General features: G+C 42.3%; 1 long non-coding RNA gene across 2 annotated transcripts in view; it reads right to left on the bottom strand.

Annotated features, from left to right (window-relative positions):
- The window catches only part of LOC118678847, a 388,841-nt gene that overhangs the window by 293,619 nt on the left and 76,282 nt on the right, over positions 1-18,940 (bottom strand). For both annotated transcript variants that reach the window (XR_004975049.1, XR_004975050.1), the window contains exon 3: positions 7,468-7,552. This is a non-coding gene — a long non-coding RNA (uncharacterized LOC118678847). The remainder of the gene's footprint in view (positions 1-7,467; positions 7,553-18,940) is intronic.

Raw genomic sequence — 18,940 nt, 5'->3', positions numbered from 1 at the left:
CTGCATAGAGAAGCCATATCTTTCCTTCCAAAGCCCTTTCCCACCCCAGACTGGATGGTAAAGCAGAAACATCTTTTGAGGCCGATGTTCATTAGTAAATAAATATCTATTAATAGATGCCACAGAAGGAGGAATGTAGGACCATGTTGTGAGACCACGTCATTACTTTGGATACTTTCAGCACCTCTAAAACTTTTTTGTGTTTTTTCAATTATTACTACCTTCTCCTAATCCTTAAGTCAGGGCCTTTGTGGATATTAGCCCATGTAGCCAACATCCTGGGGTAGTTGGAAGAAACCTCATTTTGCAGGTGAGAAAACAGAGACCAATATCAATTAGACAACTTGCTTGAAGGCATCCAGATAATTAAGAGACAGAGGTGTTTTGCAAACCCAGGTCTGGTTCCTCTGATTCCAAAGTCCAACCTCTTAAACGCTGGTTCATGGGTCGATGCTCAACTCACTGAGCCACACCAGCCGGGCAAGGGCAAGGCCATTTTCTTTAATATATATATTTTATTGATTTTTTTTACAGAGAGGAAGGGAGAGGGATAGAGAGTTAGAAACATCAATGAGAGAGAAACATCAATCAGCTGCCTCCTGCACACTCCCCACTGGGGATGTGCCCGCAACCAAGGTACATGCCCTTGACCAGAATCGAACCCGGGACCCTTGAGTCCGCAGGCCGATGCTCTATCCACTGCGCCAAACCGGTTAGGGCACAGCCATTTTCTTTCAGAGCCACAGGTCTGGTCCGGCGGCCCTGCTGCAAGAGCAGGAGTCATGGCCCAGCTGCGACAAGCACAACGCTTTGGCATCCAGCTCCTGCAGCTGCCAGAGAGCATTAAACAAAGTGACTGAAAGCAAAGGAAAGGCAACAACAGAAATGCCAGCAGCGGCAGCGGCAGCAAGAGGCAGGGCCCAATTACTACTGGTGGAAGTGTGAGGAAAATTAGAGCTGGTGATGGTTCAAGGTTATGTTGAAATTCCAAAGCAGTGGGCTTGCATAACCAAGAAACATGGAAATTAAAGTATTACTGATGTTCACACTGTTTATTTCAGGACCTCGCTTCCCGTCCTACTTTGTCTCGACAAGCTTCAGTCCAGTCACACGCTAACCACCACAGAGAAAGGGGGGGAAATGGAGATGCGTGTGGGTGTTAAAAAATGCACATAAATTAAGAATAGGAAAAATCTCTGGCAATGCCCATTCACATTATGTGGAAATGAAGCAAACCGCCATCATTAGCAGATCCCAATAACTTTAAAACATTTTTCAGGCAATGGGTTTCTGAATTCACCTGCCAAAGCAGTGATAACTCCTGAACCATCCACAATAACAATGGTTATCTTTATGGAGCATTTCTTATGTCCCAGACAGACACAGACACAGCGAGTCCTCAAAATAACCTTACAAAGAAAGCATAGTTATCACCCTTTGGTAGCGGAGGGGATGGAACTTACCAAACTGAAATAACTGGACCCAGAAACAAAGCTACAAAGAAGAACAAACAAGATTTGAACCCCGGGCTGACCCTCTGACGGGAAGCCAGAGCTCTAAGTCACATGTCCTTTCTCCCCATGTACTGCTGCCCTCTAGCTACCACTACCCACCCACCTTGTCCAGCCCTTCCCTCCCCTGAGCACTCCTTACAGTTCCATAAATGCCACATCTGTGCTGATGACTAACTGCCCAGCTTTACTTTTCTCAGATTAAAGACTTCAAAAAAAATAAAAATGGAACTCCCATTTGACCCTGTGATCCCACTTTTAGGAATATATTCCAAGAAACCAGAAATACCAATCAGAAAGGATATATGCACCCATATGTTCATAGCAGCACAATTCACCATAGCTAAGATCTGGAAACAGCCTAAGTGCCCATCAGTAGATGAATGGATTAGAAAACTGTGGTACATCTACACGATGGAATACTATGCTGCTGTAAAAAAGAAGGAACTCTTACCATTTGCAAGGGCATGGATGGAACTGGAGAGCATTATGCTAAGTGAAATAAGCCAGTCAATGAAGGAAAAATACCACATGATCTCACTCATTCATGGATAATAAAGACCATTATAAACTTATGAACAATAATAGATACAGAGGCAGAGCTGCCTCAGATTGTCAAACTGCAGCGGGAAGGCCGGGGAGGGTTGGGGGGCAGGATGGAGGGGGGTAAGAGATCAACCGAAGGACTTGTATGCATGCATATAAGCATTACCAATGGACATAAGACACTGGGGGGTAGGGGAGGCCAGGGGATTGTCAAGGGCGGGGGGGTGGGGGGGGAAAGGACACATATGTAATACCCTTTGTAATACTTTAAGCAATAAAAAATAAATAAATAAATAAAAATAAAGACTTTAAGTTATCAAAGCAGAAGAAGCAACCCCAGCTCACCCCCCCACGTATCTGATGAGAATGCCACCCCAGTATGTTTGCACTTGACGCCAACAATGTTTGTTTGCCTTTTACAGAGCAGAGCAACCCCACAGACTCCCAACTAAGGCTCCTGTTCACCGTGCTCCCTTGTCAACTGTAGATGGCAAATAAAACATTTTACATCTGGGTACTGAAATTTGATGTCACTGGGTTCCTTTAACCCCAAGGACAGGACAAAAATGACTGTCCCTCTCCATCACAGACAACGTGGGGAGGGTCTGGGAGTGTGACAGAGGGTAGATATTTTTTATGCCTCATCCTTTAAGGATATGGATAAAAGACCATAAAATCGAGGCCTTAAGTAATATGATCACTTTTTTAAAAAATCAGGAATTTTGTGAAGATTTGCTAAAATGAAAAAATGTAAGCAAGTTCATTGGAAAGCTTATACAAATTTCAGAGTTCAGTCTGAATAAACAATATTTGTGGAAATTTTTATACTTTCTGATCAACTGAGAAAGACTGTAGAAAAGAGTTTTGTGCCAGAGATAACACTCAATGTTCACCACCTTTGTTTCCTATTCCTCATTCCTGAAAAATGAAAACTATATTTTTCAACCCCTGGAAGGTAGGTGATGGCATATGCTGAGCCCTGGCAAATAAATTTGAGTTCTAGCAAATAAACTGTACATAGAAGAGGTGCTTTTCAGAAAAGTACCCCCTTGTAAACTGTGAATGATTATTTTATTCATCATTGATTTTCCTAACATGAGTACCATACCTTTCCGCCCTCCAAGTCCCCGTGAGGCACCCTATATTTTTTTCCTCACAATTTAAATTATTCTAGACATTTTATATCTCTCCACTCTATACTGTTAAGACTTAAAACTTTTAGTCAACCCAGTTAGACCTTTGTATAAGTGTTTTGTTTCATTTTGGAACAGGGCCTACCTGCTTTCCCTCTCTATAACCTAGGCGTCCTCCTTCCAATTGAAGGAGCCCGATTGATATAGCTAATGTTATTGCAAACAATCCAACATCACTAGACGAGCCATGACATATCTTTCACTGATAACTTTTATTCATTTACTAATAAAACTATTCAGCTCCTACCATTTACAAACCCAGTTTTACTCCTCTCTTCAATAGATGAAGGTAGAGGACCACCTCTGTTTATATATTCAAACTGTTAGTAAGAGATCAACCGAAGGACTTGTATGCATGCATATAAGCATAACCAATGGACACAAGACACTTGGGGTGGGGGGGATGTGAGGGCATGTGCCAGGGGTAGTGGAGGCCAGGGGGAGGACAATGGGGGAAAAAGGAAACATATGTACTACTATTTGTAATACTTTAAACAACAGAAAATTTTAAAAAAATACCCAATGTCTAGAAAATGACATAACATTGTCCAACCTTACACACTGGCATCATATACTTTAACTTATAAAAAAAATTCTCAAAGGCAAGTTGGGGATTTGGCAATCGCCCAGAGTCTCTGATGGGTTCAGAACCTCAATTCTCCCTTCTTCACTAGCTTCCTGCCATGTAAGACGAACAGAGACTTTGCTCCCGTCGATCTCCTGTCTCTCCCTCCATTCTTCCATTTTCTCCCTGTCCTTTCTGGTTCTCAGCTCTGGCTGGTTGTCAGCTCTGCTCCCCACGGCTCCCTCCTGGTTATTAGAGGTTCTATTTTACAGTGAAGAGAAAAGAAAGCGAGTCTGCCCTCGGGGTGTGGGACCAGTGAGACAGATCTGTCCCTGACTAGGCTCATTATTCCGCTGGCATTGTGCCGGAGTCTGCACCCTGCTCATATTCTCACCTGGCGTGTGGTCCCAGCTGATGGAAGAGAGGAGAATGAGCCAAAACCAAAGCACTGTGACACCTACCCCAGGTCTGGCACAAGGTACAATGGAAAATGGTGAATGAAAACTCAGCCTGGTGGGAAGCCAGGTGTACATACAAATACTTTTTTATCTACAAATAATTTTAACCTGCTTTGGAATTGATCAGAGGAGCAATATTTCCATCACCATCAAATCAAGTGTCTGGTAAGGAGTAGTAACTGCTACTCTGCCTGGAGGGTTTCAGGCAAGTTTTTAACACGAAGATATGGCATTTGGATTGACTCTCACCTGAAGCCCTCAGCATAAGCCACTGGAGCATCCATGCCCCAACTCTCTCATTACATGACTGACAACTATTCAAGGGAGTACTAACTACAGAAATCTTCATGTTCACACTTTCTGTGATGAAAAACTCTACATTCGCTATCAGAGCTCCCACTCCGTTTACTTCCTGGAGTTAATCACCTTCATGTATGTATGTATTTTATCATTTTTATATGCATTCATTTATGGCCTGTTTTCCCATCTTGAATGTAAACTCCATGAGGGCAGGAATCTGAGTCTTGTTCAGTATTATATTCCTGGAGCCCATCTCACATCTAGTGCATAGCAGCTGTTCAATAAATAGTTATTGACTAAGTGGAGTATAACATAGTTACTTATTTGTATGTCTATCATCTCCGTTAGATGAGGAACCCCTAAAGCAAGTTTGGCATGCTTGCTCTTAAAGGAACCCTGTTGAATTCATTTTGCAATTTCATTTTTATATGGCAATTCCTCCTGCTCTCTTACACTTGGTAGATGCTAATAAGCTCTTTTTAAAAATTATTTATTGTTTAAAGTATTACATATGTCCCCTTTCCCCCCCCCCCCATTGACCTCTCCCCAGCCACTTCCACCTCCCAACACATGCCCTCACCCCCTAGTCTGTGTCCACTGGTTATGCTTATATGCATGCATACAAGTCTTTTGGTTGCTCTCTTACCTCCACCCCCACCCCCACCTCCACCACAAGCTCTTTTTTGCATAAATATAAGATTGTTATATATCCTTCCTTTTATCCATTGCTTTTGTTGGAAGGAAGGTAAAGAAATTCTAGGCTGAAAAAATTTTTTAATTTAAAAAGTGTAAGAAAAAACTAAGTTTGAGCTACTTCAAGTTGAGCAAATAGTTCTTCTATCTCACAGGAAGAAAAACAAAGAAAACCTCTGGGACCACTTTGTACATCTATTTTGGGACAACATAGTGACAAGATGAAATATTCAAGAATGTGACCACTAAATAGAAACCCTGTTGAAATATGTTTTGATTTTTCTCCTTGGGCACATCTTAGTAGGTTAGCAGTTTACCAGGGATGAGAGATGACATTCCCTCCCTTCCCAATATTCAGTACATTCCCTTTGCCTCAAACGCGGCAAACATCTTGAATTTATTCCTTGATGTCCCAAATTCAAGATGATTTTGTGAGGTCCTTTGAGTGGCAAGGCTACTAGCCTGAAGCCGACTCGGAACCAACAGAAGTATAAACTTTTAAGATTAAGCACTGTCTGATTTAAATGTATTTTTTTACAGTAATTCTTATAGCAAGTACCCGGTGCAGCACAATTCTTGAACTAGTGGGGTCTGAAGTTATGAGATGAACTAAACTTGATATAGAACAACAGTCAATATCCACAGTGCAAGTTTTGTAAAGCATTAGGGGAGCACATGAAAAAAGCAGAAGTCCTATCAGGATAATGCCAAGTTCTAACATGACAGGTCTAGAGAAAAGATTGGCTATTGGAGATGACAGAGTCAGATTAAAAAATTCCGTCTACCCTAATCACATGACCCACTATGGTTGAACGCTCACGCTAGCCCCATCACTGGGGCAGTTATCATTTATTGTATGTATTGTCTCAGATTTTCACCCACTAAACTCAAGAGTTCCTTGAGAGTCAGGATCAAGTCTTTGAATCCCAGCACCTCCCATAGTCACATAACTGTGGCACGTAATGCAGGTTCAATCAACCTTGTCAAATAATTAATTGGTTGGTTGAACAATTCATTCAAAGTGTTGAACATTATGCAATATAAATAGCTCCATGAAGGAGGCTACCTCTGTTCTGTCCACATCTGACTCCAGACCACCGAAAACGCTCAATAAGTTCTCACGGACGGGCAAGTATGGTCACTCGTGTCTGTGTAGGGTACACACAGTCTCTACAGACAAAACTTTATCAACACAGTGAATGTCCTGCAAGTATCTCAAGGATGCTTAGGGCTGCAGGAAGTACCCCAGGGACTATATAATTCACATTCTCACATCTTCGTAACAGAAGAGCGGGAGCATTCTTTGTACCCAGATCCTCCCTCTGCCTGTCCATTTTACTGGTGAGGAGTGAACTTCAGGAACAAGCAGTGGTATGTATATCTTCCATGATGAACAGAAGAATAAGAAATAGAGTTTGTCAGCCTCCAACCAATAAACAAAGCTTACTTATTCAGGATGGAATTTTATTTGCACGTCAAGATCTATCGAGCCAGGATATGAGGGCCATGTGAGAAGAGGAGAAAAAAAAAATAAATCCCAACCACCACCACACTGGCAACAGAACACATTTTCACAGGTTACCATAAAGCAAGGCATTCTTCCTTCTTGCCTCAAATTTTTGGCACCACCAAGGGACCATTTTCTGAAGGACTAGAAGGGACGCGTGAAGAGGACAATGATAATATGTGGGTGGGTGACCGTAAACACTGGAAGAGGCTGCATGCGGCTAGATGCTACTCAGAGGCCTGATATTTCAAGGAGCCCTGAAGCAGGGTTTCCTGCCTGTTTGCTTCCTGGGTCTGTTTCTCTCTTTCCTTTTTTATTGGAAGGCATATTTTCCTATCCATTAAGATTTATGGTTTTCTGCCAACTACTTCGCTGGAACAAGTTTCCCCTTTAACTTAACAACGCACCTATTAGACTGTAATGTACCCATAAAAACTTCTCTTCAGATAGTGCTCACAAAATGCATTTCTTTAGGACTCAAGACGGAGAGAAATACAGTCTAATGAAATTTGGAACCGAGTAGCTCCCACTTGTTTACTAGGTGAATATGTTAGGCCATCGTCATATCACGAGAAAGTCACATTCAATGAAGTCAACATCTCCCAGTTCTAACAACCACAAGATCTAAGGGTTTTCGAGAACAATAAGACTGTCACTAATTCTTCTGGCTCATTATATCCTCTGTATGGCTTACCCGTTAGCTGAGCTCCAAGAAGTTTTCATCTTCATTTTCCCATCGTTGCCAGACCCATGGACTTTGTGGCATTTGCCATAGCACACTAAAAAAAAAAAAAAAAAAAAAAAAAAAAGGATCAAAAAAGGGCATTTAAAAAGAGAGAAAATTTCTTAATCATGCTTTCATAACTTTTAGTGAACAGTTGGTTTAAATTTCCAAACAACTCTTTTCCAAAGGACAGTATCAAAACACATGCAAAAAATAAAAGTCTAAATAAAGCACAATAAATTATTTCACTGCTAAGGGATTAGATTTCAAAGAGAGAAGTACACATAAGGATATGAGAGTGGACTATATTGGATCTCTGGGAATTGCTGTCAGATATTGATGAAAACAGAGAGACTGTAGGAGATCAGATAAAAGAGAGAAATGATTACATTTGGAAGAACAATGTGAAATTCGTGGCCAACAGAGATTTCACATGTAAGCTAATAGCAATCCACGAAAGAACAAAGTTGGAACGAGTCCCACATCTTTAACCACATTTACAATCATTCAGCATCTGTAAAAATTTCTACATAGCATTTTTCCTCATTTCAAAATTTGCAAAATACCTATTTAATAGGTTTAGCATGTCAGTCGGTAATTTCGTCCACGGGCAGTGAAAAGGATTTGTGTGTGTGTTTTTTTTCAAACTAGTTGGGCTTTGCTGCCCTTTGGGCTCTGCCCCCAGCCAGCTGCAATCACAGGCTGGTTCGCAGCCCGGAGATGCTGTAAACAACGTGTTCTGTACATTTCAGCATCCACGCTGGTGAGGAGACGCATCGTGTTCTACTTTCATCTTCTCTCCCCCAAGATTCACACCCCCTCCATCTGGGACAGAGAGAGTCCATTTTCAACTTGCTTACTGTCCCCTTTATCTTCGCCATGATCACCAAAGAGCAACTGATGGTAGAAAGGTTTTCCTCTCTGACAGAGGAGTATTGACCGTTCTGTTGGAAATGATCAAAGATGACTCAAACTGAAACAAAACCTGAGGAATAAAAATTGAAAAGCCAGCTGGGACAGTAACTGGGGGATTGAGTCGGGTCAGTCCTCCAGAGGCGGGTGGTCCTGTCCCCTTCGCGATGATGTCATCGTCTCCAGATAACCTGAAGTGGTCCCAGCATGAGCAGCCAGTAGTCTGGTTCATTTCAGCTACATCGATGTGACTTCATTACATGATGCAAGCTTTCCAAATTGCTCCCAGTTGCATTCTGTCCTTTTTTCCCCCTATCCCCCAGTTGTCTGTATTTGAATCGAGTGAACAATTAAAAAAAAGAAAGACAGTTGATATCAAAGGCATGTTAGAACAGCATCCTGAACCAATTAATTAATAGTATGGATCCTACCCTCATATCAGAGTGTCTGTTACAGCACAGATTTGCTACAGGAGGGAGCATGAACACCCAATTATGGGTCATGAGCTCCTCAATGATAGCCGATTGGTTTTGGATTGGAAACTTTTCCTATCTTTGTAGGCAACTGAAAAAAAAAATACAAAAAGAAACTTGTTCATGAAAACTTCTCCATGCTACCCAAATTTTACTATAATTTATAAGCCCTAAACTGATTGGACATCAAAACTTTGTTTGGTGTTACATAAGTGGGGGTTCGGAAAGCTTTTGCAACCTGCTCATGTCATCTGCCATCTCTGACATATTTACTCTGTGTGTATGTGACTCTAGTCCAGAACATTCAGAACAGAGAAACTATGGCTCGTGGTTGAATTACAAAAAGAAGGATGTGTATATGGTGGGACACGGGGAGATCTCCTAGCAGAAAGAGTTTAAGAAGGGGGTGTATTTTCTCAATTTGCTTTCTCAGACACGAAGTCTTCCCAGTTCCACTGCAAGTAGAAAACACAGCTAACAGTCCCACCGAATTCTTCAAGAATTCATATCTGTTGGGACTTTTCAACAATAACCCCAGGACAGATTCTTGAATTTGCTTCAATCTTGATTACAGTCTACACAATGAACAAAAAGTATTTCTACACAATGGCAAATCCTAGCTGAAAATAACATTGTTTTAGTTTAGGGGGAAACTTTTTTCTTTTCAATAAAGCCTCCCAATTGATATTTTGAAAGAAAAAAAAATATGCACTGGAGAGAATTGGTGTCTTCGTCATAACAAATCCCATTTTCATCTGGGACAATGTAGGCACAGTGACGAAGATATGGGCAGAACAGCCTCTTGGTTACATGACATGCGTGTCTATGATGGATGGATGTCTAGCTCTTTGGATGTTTTTCCTTCTCCAAGTCTCTCATCACATTCTCGTTTCCAGGAATCCAAGAGTCTAGCCTTGTGGTTAGTGGAGGTGCTCCGAGGGGAGACCCCAATCAATCGCTTAGTAGCTGTCGGCTTGGCAAGTTACTCAGCCTTGCTGAGCCTCAGTTTCCTTATCGATAAAAAGTAGTGACAACATTTCTTCCAAAATTGTTGTGGAATGGAGACAATGTGTAGAAGTGCTTCACTCACTGCCAAAAATATGGTAATTGCACTATATTTAATATTACATTGGCAAAGTTTTGAGAAGAAGAGAATGATTTTCTGCTGCTTTTGGCATTCTGGCTAGGAGAGAAAAACACACACACACAGCCTTTTAAAACGAGGAAACCCCTTTTCCTCGCCCCAGGACAACACCCTCAGCCAACCGGCTTGTAGTTACTGACCTCTTCCTATACCCGGTCAATGGGTTATTCCTCCTTCTATCAAGTACATTCAACCTGCTCTCCTCTGAAACCCACCCACCCCTCAGTGGTCTGAGCACTCCATACCTTCATGGGCAGGGCTTTATTCCAATGTTTCATTTTATTTTCACTCTACCCTTATGACCACTCCTCGAATCCAAGTTTATTATCACAGAACTATTATTGTTGCACATCAAATTCCAAAGAAAAACAGCATCAGGCGATTTCGTTTCACTTGACGTATTATCAAACAATAAAAGACACAGGTCTAACCAAACACGTGTCCTCGGTCTGTGAAGACATGCCCCCAGGTTGACCTGCAAATTTGGTTTCATAGCACCGGCTCCTCTAAGAAAAAGAAACAAAATAAGAACAGAACGTCCCCGCTGATTACCTCTGAAGAACCTCCCTCATGTGGTGGAGATGTGTTCAACTATAAGAGGTTTCTTAAAATGGATCTTTTTAGTGGGTTTCTTATTCATAATTTGTCTGGTTTTATTCACTTTAACGATGAGCTAGATGAAAATATTCAGCTTTCAAAGCTCATAGGTATCAGTTTTCTATTCCTATATTAAAAAAAAAATTCCCATTTTTCTATTCCAAATCTCAGTGACTTAAAGGGGGACCATTTTATTCCTCTTATTTGCTCATTATTCTACAGGTCAGTCATGTGGGCTGGGTTCACATGGGGTCATATATATGTCCCAATGACAAAAGTGGGGCTTTATGGACTGATTAGGCCTCACTGGTACCTCTGGAAATGGGTGGTCATAGTCAGCAGGATAGTCTGGGCTGGTAGCAAGGCCCCAGAGCTCAAGAGTAGAAGCTGCAAGACCTCTATGGACAGGTTCATGTGCCGCCACTTCTGCTGCATCTGTTGGTTAAGGCAAATCACATGGCCCAGCCCAGAGTCACGCATACACAGAGAGGAATTCTAGCAGCCAGGTTGCAAATAATCTACCGAACCACATAAACCTTTACGAGAGTAAATTAAGCCCTAAACCTCATCTTCCTGATTCGTTTAGCTGACTTTCAGTCTATACTGGGATCAGGTACCAGTGATACAAGAGGGTTATATAGGGTGTCCCCCAAAAATGTATACACACTTTGAATATATTTCATTTTCAAAATTGAGCTATCAGCTATTAAAGTGTGTAGCTATTTTGGGGGGACACCCTGTATATGGCTGATGCTCTAAGGAATTTCATCTCTGGGTGGTGAGTGGCTCAATGATCCTGTGATGCGGTAACTTGTGTTTGGTTGAACTGATGAATCTGGTCAGATAAGCCAGAGATGTGTGCCATCCATCACAACACAGATTGAACAAGAAGACTTCTGTGTGTTGTTTATAAACCCAACCTCATTACAACAAATTCATAGAGACAAGCAAGTCCTGAATTGTTTTTTGGGTTTTTTTTTGCTTACCAGTGTTTGGCAAACTCATTGGTCAACAGAGCCAAATATCAACAGTACAACGATTGAAATTTCTTTTGAGAGCCAAATTTTTTAAGCTTAAACTATATAGGTAGGTACACTATTATTAACTTAATTAGGGTACTCCTAAGGCTTAGGAAGAGCCACACTCAAGGGGCCATAGAGCCGCACGTGGCTCGCGAGCCGCAGTTTGCCGACTACGGGCTTAAACCAAGTTAATTATATTATCACACTTCAATGATAGCACAGGTTTTTGATCCCCATCATCATCATCATAATATCCTCACTATAAAATAGAGGCTATACTTTAATCATGCAATTATATTGTGAAATATAGAAAAGAAAATGGACAGTGTCAAAATCTTAGTTTTCATACATACATAACAGTGTTGTTTTACAACTAGGGAAGAAAAAGAACCTTCTTTATAAAATGTCTGAGTAAAGATCCAACATTTAAATTCACTCAAGTGTCCACAGTTTCTCTGTTTTGCCCTTTGCTCTTCAAGAATCTTGGAAAACTAAACAAACATTACTATAAGGAGACTGCAGACATAGCATACTGGTTTAAATTAGGAATCCACTTTCTTTCCTTGAAACCATTTTTTTTACCAGACACAACATAGAGTGTGTGTGTATTCACTAGGATGATAGCAAATAACTCCAGATTTTCTTTCTTTCTGATAAAAATTCGGCTTTTTGTAATGGATTTTTTTTTTTTTTAGTCCCTCACTCCCCAGGAGGTATTGAGCATGGGATTATGGGAAGAAAGAACACCTACTTGACATACCCTGAATTCATTCCAGCGTGAGGCTCCGCCAATCCAGAGTCCAGCACCAGCATTCATGATGGCAGAAGGAAGGCCCTCTTTCTGTGTTTTCAGTAAAAGATGTTGTTTCAGGAGCATTATTTCCAGTTTAAAAAAAAATAGTTTTCATCTATTGCAAAGTTGTGAGGCAGTACCACTCGAATAAGTAAACATCTCTCTTCACTCAAGGTCACTACCAACCAAGGCCAGAAAATTCCTGTAGCTGACCATGCCTGACCTTAAGTTGTGATTGTTAGATTGGGTGGGTTATGTCATCACTCGAGCATTATTTAAGTATGTTTCTCCTTTTAATTCAATTTCCTGTTTTGTTTTCTCGAAACCATAAATTGTCTCTTAAGAAAGTTTACAAAATGCATATTGTTCTCCCGTGAGACCCGTGCTGTTCTTCGGCTGGGCATCGCCTGCCAGATGACTTTTTTTTTTTTTTTAAGTTTTCCTTTTACTGGTTTTGCATAATGGTTGCAACGATTCCCAAGTAATGAAAAAAGAATGAAGAATGCGTGTCCTTTCCAGCACACAGCCACAATGTTAATGTTCAAACAAAGCAAAATAAAACAAAACAAAAACCCACCCTAATAGTGATCTGGACACCCAGCCAGCCTCCTCTCAGCTCCCTTGTTGGAATTCAAGATGTTTCCTATCTTTTCTCCTCTTACTCCAAATAAACTATTTGTGCTCGAAGAAAATGTGTCGTGTAGGACACATGTAGTAATGTTGTTGGGGTCTAGGCCAGCCGTGGGCAAACTACGGCCCATGGGCCAGATCCGGCCCGTTTGAAATGAATAAAACTAAAAAAAAAAAAAAAAAGACCGTACCCTTTTATGTAATGATGTTTACTTTGAATTTATATTAGTTCACACAAACACTCCATCCATGCTTTTGTTCTGGCCCTCCGGTCCAGTTTAAGAACCCATTGTGGCCCTCGAGTCAAAAAGTTTGCCCACCCCTGCTCTAGGCTGAGCCCCAGCTCCCCTAACCAACTAGCGTAGAATTCTTGGGAGATAAGACTTAACTTCTCTGAGGCTACATGGTCTCATTTGTAAACTAGGAGTGATGGAGTTTACTTCATGGGACTGACTTGAAGATAAAAGAGAATGCAGGTGTCAGTGTCTCACAGAGTGTGAGTTGAAGCTAAACACGAATCTGTTGTCTATTCCAGGATGACATCATTTTCTGCCCTCAAGGCACAATGGGTAGACTGAGTGTGGGGAAGGGCACTGGAGATGGGCAGTGATGAAAGGCAAGTACACTGGGGAGACACTGATGGATGCAGTACCAGATGCCACCCTGCTAGAAGCCACGGGGGATAATGTATACGCATAAAGCTGGGTCTTCATTCATTTTTCTATCTACAGCAGCACAAAGTAGGCACTAATTATTGTTGCTCAATATTTTATTGTCCACACATGTATTACTGGGCACAGTAACCTATTATAGAAGTCCGTAAACTGTAGTTTGTGGGCCAAATCTGGCCCACTGTCTGTTTTTGTAAGTAAAGTTTTATTGGGACAGAGCCACAGCCATTTATTGACGTATCATTTATGCTGGTTTTGTGTTACAATGGAGAGTTAAGCATTTACAGAAGAGTCTCCTTATGGCCCACAAAGCCAAAAGTATTTACTATTTAGCCCTGGTCCTGTGTAGAAATGTTATCACACTCTGGCCTATGGAATTAAGTTACCTATTCACTCCTGTCTGAACAGAAGGTCTCCTGATGAGCACCCTAATGCAGGTGCCATGCAACTCTTTGAGGATTATGTTTTCATGTAATTGCTTCATTTTCCCATGGATATTATTGGCTTACTGCTTTTCAAAAAGAGAACTGGATTTACTGAAAAGGGAAAAAAGGTGAAGGGATTAAGACATACAAATCAGCAGTTACAAAATAGTCAGAGGGATGTAAAAATAAGCACAGGGAACATAGTTAACTAGAGTCCCGGTGCACAAATTTGTGCACGGGTGGGATCCCTTGGCCTGGCCAGTGATCAGGCCGATCAGGGCCTTCTAGCCTAGTCGTCCTCCCTGTGGGAGGATGGCTGGCCGGGGAGAGGGACTGAGGGAGGGTGGCCGGCCACAGGACATTGGCTGTGGGAGCACACTGACCACCAGGGGGCAGCTCCTGCATTGAGCATCTGCCCCCTGGTGGTCAGTGTGCATTATAGTGACCAGTCGATCGGTCATTCCGGTCGACCGGTTGTAACGGTTGCTTAGGTTTTTATATATATAGATAATACTGTCATAACCATGTATGGCGCCAGGTGGGTACTAGACTTAGCGGGGGGAACACTTTGTAAGTTGAATAAATGTCTAACCACCATGCTGTACACCTGAAACTAATATAATATTGAATGTCACCTGTACGTGAGAAGAAAGAGAGCCTGTGATGTGCAGAGACATTCTACCAAACCCAGCAGGCATCCTGGGAAGATGAATGAAGGGTACCGTAACGCAGAGGATGACCAGGGGTCCTGGAGTCGGCCTCTCCATGCTGACTGTCAGTGGTCTGGCAACACTGGGGTCACCACGGATGACAAATGGGTACCACTGACTTCATTTTCATTTGCAGCCCTTCCCTGGGTCTGTGTCTACATGGATAATGTCACCACACAGAGATACTGGACAATGATGTGGCGAAAGAGACAGCTTCCTGGAAACCTGAGGTGTAGATTAGAGCCCTCGTACTACCATTCATTCTACATCAGGGCTGACACCCCTGCTTGGGGCAGAATACTGTGTGCATGAACCCCTAATTCTCCACGGACACCTCCTAGATGCTGGAACACATCTGCAGCTGTGGCCGGCTGACCCTAAGGAGTAGCTAATGCAATCTGTAACTGACGTGAGGTTCTCTCTCTCTCTCTCTCTCTCTCTCTCTCTCTCTCTCTCTCAGCTTCTTCTACTGTACTTACTGTTCTAAACAGGCCAAGTTGGCATGGCTTTTTGACTATCTCTGCAAAATCCATTTGGATCCATTTCTTCGACTACTACCATCAACCTGGAGTGAGGCAAAGAAACAATCAGGCCCAGGACTGTGGAAACCACTGCACTTACAACGACATCCTTTGCTTATTTATTTCAAGCAGGAGGCCACACAGATGCTGAACAGCAGCAGCAGACTCACGAAACACGATGTCAGTTCCATCTGGTTAAAGGGTCCTCCCTGATGGTCAACCCTAGCCGTGGTACTCCTGCATCTTGACGGATTTCCAAACCGTCCGGGCCCAGGAGAGTTGTTCACGTTGAAAGACTGCAGGATGGGACCTCCTGACAATCACCAGCGAGTTCAGGCTGAAGTTACACTCGGGCCAAGCTTGCGTGGTGTACTGCCCTGTAGCTCTTGGTTCTGTGCCAGCAGGCTCTCAACACACGGGACTCCGATGAAGTTCCGCATGTGGAAAGGGCTATAGCCTGAAGCCTGTGTGTTTGTAATGGAAACACAGCAGTGACCCCGCGATCCAGGTCTGTATCTGTGCTGCCATAAAACGTGCTTCTCTAAACAGAGTCGCAGAAGTGCCCGTGTTGGGTGAGGGTGGGAGGTTCTGTTAAAGGCTCCCTCGGGCAGGGAGGTCGCAGAGCCTCCTAAGAAGAAAACCATGCATTGAAGGAGGGCTTTTAAGGTTCACAAAAGTACTTTCACATTTAGGATTCTGAGGACAAGCCTCTGACGTGGGGAAGGCAAGCAAACTTTTTTTTTTTTTAAGAATTTTTATTGATTTATAGAGAGGAAGGGAGAGGGAGAGAGAGAAACATCAATGTGAACACAAAACTTTAATCGGCTGCCTCTCGTACACTCCCCACTGAGGATCCAGCCTGCCATCTGGGCATGTGTCCTGACCAGGAATTGAACCGGCAACCCTTTGGTGCATGGGACAATGCCCAACCAACTGAGCCACACCAGCCAGGGGAAGGCAAGCATTCTTTTCCTCCTTTTATACGTGAAGCAACTTCAACAGAGAAGGGGAAGGTCTTCCTCAAGCTCCATTAGAGACTGCATCAGAATCACGGCTAGTGAACATCCTTTAATACCTGGTTCAATGTTCTTCCTAATGAATTATTCTCTGACCCTGATTTCTGTAAGACTGTAAACTAGCATAGATATTCAAACAAAACACTTTGTCAGTAAATGAATCTGACAGAAACCCTCTCAAAGAGTTGGCCAACCTGAGAACGAGAGTGAGGGAAGAAAATACCTGACAATGTTAATGATCCTATATTATAAAAGGCTAATATGCAAATCAACCAAACAGTGGACCGACCGGCCACTATAACATGCACTGATCACCAGGGGGGAGATGCTCAACTCAGGAGCTGCCCCCTGGTGGTCAGTGCGCTCCCACAGAAGCCGGGCTCATGGCTGGCGAGCCCAGCGGCAGTGGCGGGAGCCTCTCCCACCTCCGTGGCAGCGCTAAGGATGTCAGACATCCCCTGAGGGCTCCTGGACTGTGAGAGGGTGCAGTTCGGGCTGAGGGACCGCCCCCGCCCCCGAAATGCACAAATTTCGTGCACCAGGCCTCTCGTTAATACATAAAAAATACAAGAATAAACTCTGTGTTTCCCATACTCAACTGTGAATCTTTTGCCACACCCTGTATAATCCGGTCTCACTACATCATTGAAATGGTCCCCTCAACCTGGAGTGGGATGATTCATTTGCACTGATGGGTAGGGAACAGAGCCAATCCGACACTGCTAGCCAGTAGTCCTGCCACAGAGAACCCACCAGTTTCTTTGAACCAGCCAGTGTTCAAAGAAAAGTGAGTTGCCTCAGAGAACCCACTCACATCCATGAAGACATCAGTCAGCAGAATATGACTAAGACCAAAAGTGACACCCATCAGAAAGGCTATTTGGTCAGAGGCATACATGGCTCTCATCTTGGCTCTCATCTCACACCCACACCCACACCCACACCCACAAAGTCCTGCCATAATCAAGCAAGAAAGCCCTTCAGCTTACTTCTCACGACTGAGTTAATCCAACAGGTGGTGCATCCCACTGCCCCAGTCGACATGTCCAAACACAAGGAAGAAGAAATGGAAGGGATGCAAAATACCTTGTTCCCATGAAGACTGACCAAGTGTTTTGAACTATATGGTTCTGAAAAAAACAAAGTCTATGCAAATCACAAGCCAAAGGTAAGAGTCAGGCTTCAAGGAAATTCATCCGAAATGAAGGGAACTCCATAGCCAGACCCTGCCTCCTGGTTAGCTGGGTGTTTTCGATCCATCTTAAGAGCATCCTCTCCACAGGTCCTCGTGGAAGCACATGGCTCCATGCATCTCCCTTAGAGAACAAGTATATGAACATTGTTATTGGCTTCCATTTTGTAATTTTTAACCTGGATAGAGCTCCAAATTCATTTAACTAATTAAAAGTGTCGACTCTTTCAGTCTCCCAATATCAAAGCGCATCAAAAACTGTTTTGAGCCCTGACCGGTTTGGCTCAGTGGATAGAGCGTTGGCCTGCGGACTCAAGGGTCCCAGGTTCGATTCCTGTCAAGGGCATGTACCTTGGTTGCAGGCACATCCCCAGTTAGGGAGTGTGCAGGAGGCAGCTGATCTATGTTTCTCTCTCATTGATGTTTCTAACTCTCTATCCCTCTCCCTTCCTCTCTGTAAAAAATCAATAAAATATATATATTTAAAAAAAACTGTTTTGACACAGGTACAATGAAATAAAAGTTAGACTATACTAACCAGAAACTTGTGGTTTTTAAAAAAATTATGTATTTGAGAAAGAAGAGGACCCAAATGACATAGCTTGCTTTTTAATGATGATCTGATTCCAAGTATCAGCCTTCTGTGTAAGAACACCCAAAATGTTCACCAGAGCCATGGTTTCTCTTTAGAATTTGAAATTTCTAAAAAGAAATTTCAGAATGGGTTTCTCATCTCATGCCATTTGCAGATTAGCAAGCCTGAAAATACATAAAAAGTCAACTGCACAATTTAAATTATTTGAGGCAAAAATTAAAGTTCTTAGAATAATTTTTTTTGTTAACCATAATAAGTTGGGTTAATTTTAAGGAAAAAAATAACAAACGTAGCAGAGAAGGGCTTTATAAGCATAAAGCAAAACCATGAAAACAAAAACAATATATTTTTAAAAAGTTAAAACTCCCTATGTTAAAAACACTATGAATAATACACTGAGGATGCAATATTTGCAAAATATATGGTAGACAAAAGGTTATTATCCTTAATTCATTTAAGAACATGCTCTTTTACATCAACAGGAAAAAGAGGAGTGCTTAATTGAAAAAAATAGACAAAGGACACAAAGAGGCAAATTACAAAAGAAAAATAAACACGGGAGTTTATGTTCAATTTTACCAGCATCACACAATGAGTTTCGCTTTTGGCTATCAATTTGGCAAAGGTTAAAAACCAGGATGAATTCCCTTTGATGGTAAGATTAAGAGAAAGCAGGCATTCTTGTACAGCGCCAGTTCAACTGCGTTTCTATGTAGCTGAAACAACAACGGTGAATGAGTCG

Source organism: Myotis myotis, unplaced genomic scaffold (genome assembly GCF_014108235.1).
Source record: "Myotis myotis isolate mMyoMyo1 unplaced genomic scaffold, mMyoMyo1.p scaffold_m19_p_21, whole genome shotgun sequence".
In the NCBI taxonomy this organism is placed as follows: domain Eukaryota; kingdom Metazoa; phylum Chordata; class Mammalia; order Chiroptera; family Vespertilionidae; genus Myotis; species Myotis myotis.
This window is presented reverse-complemented; position numbering and strand designations above follow the sequence as displayed.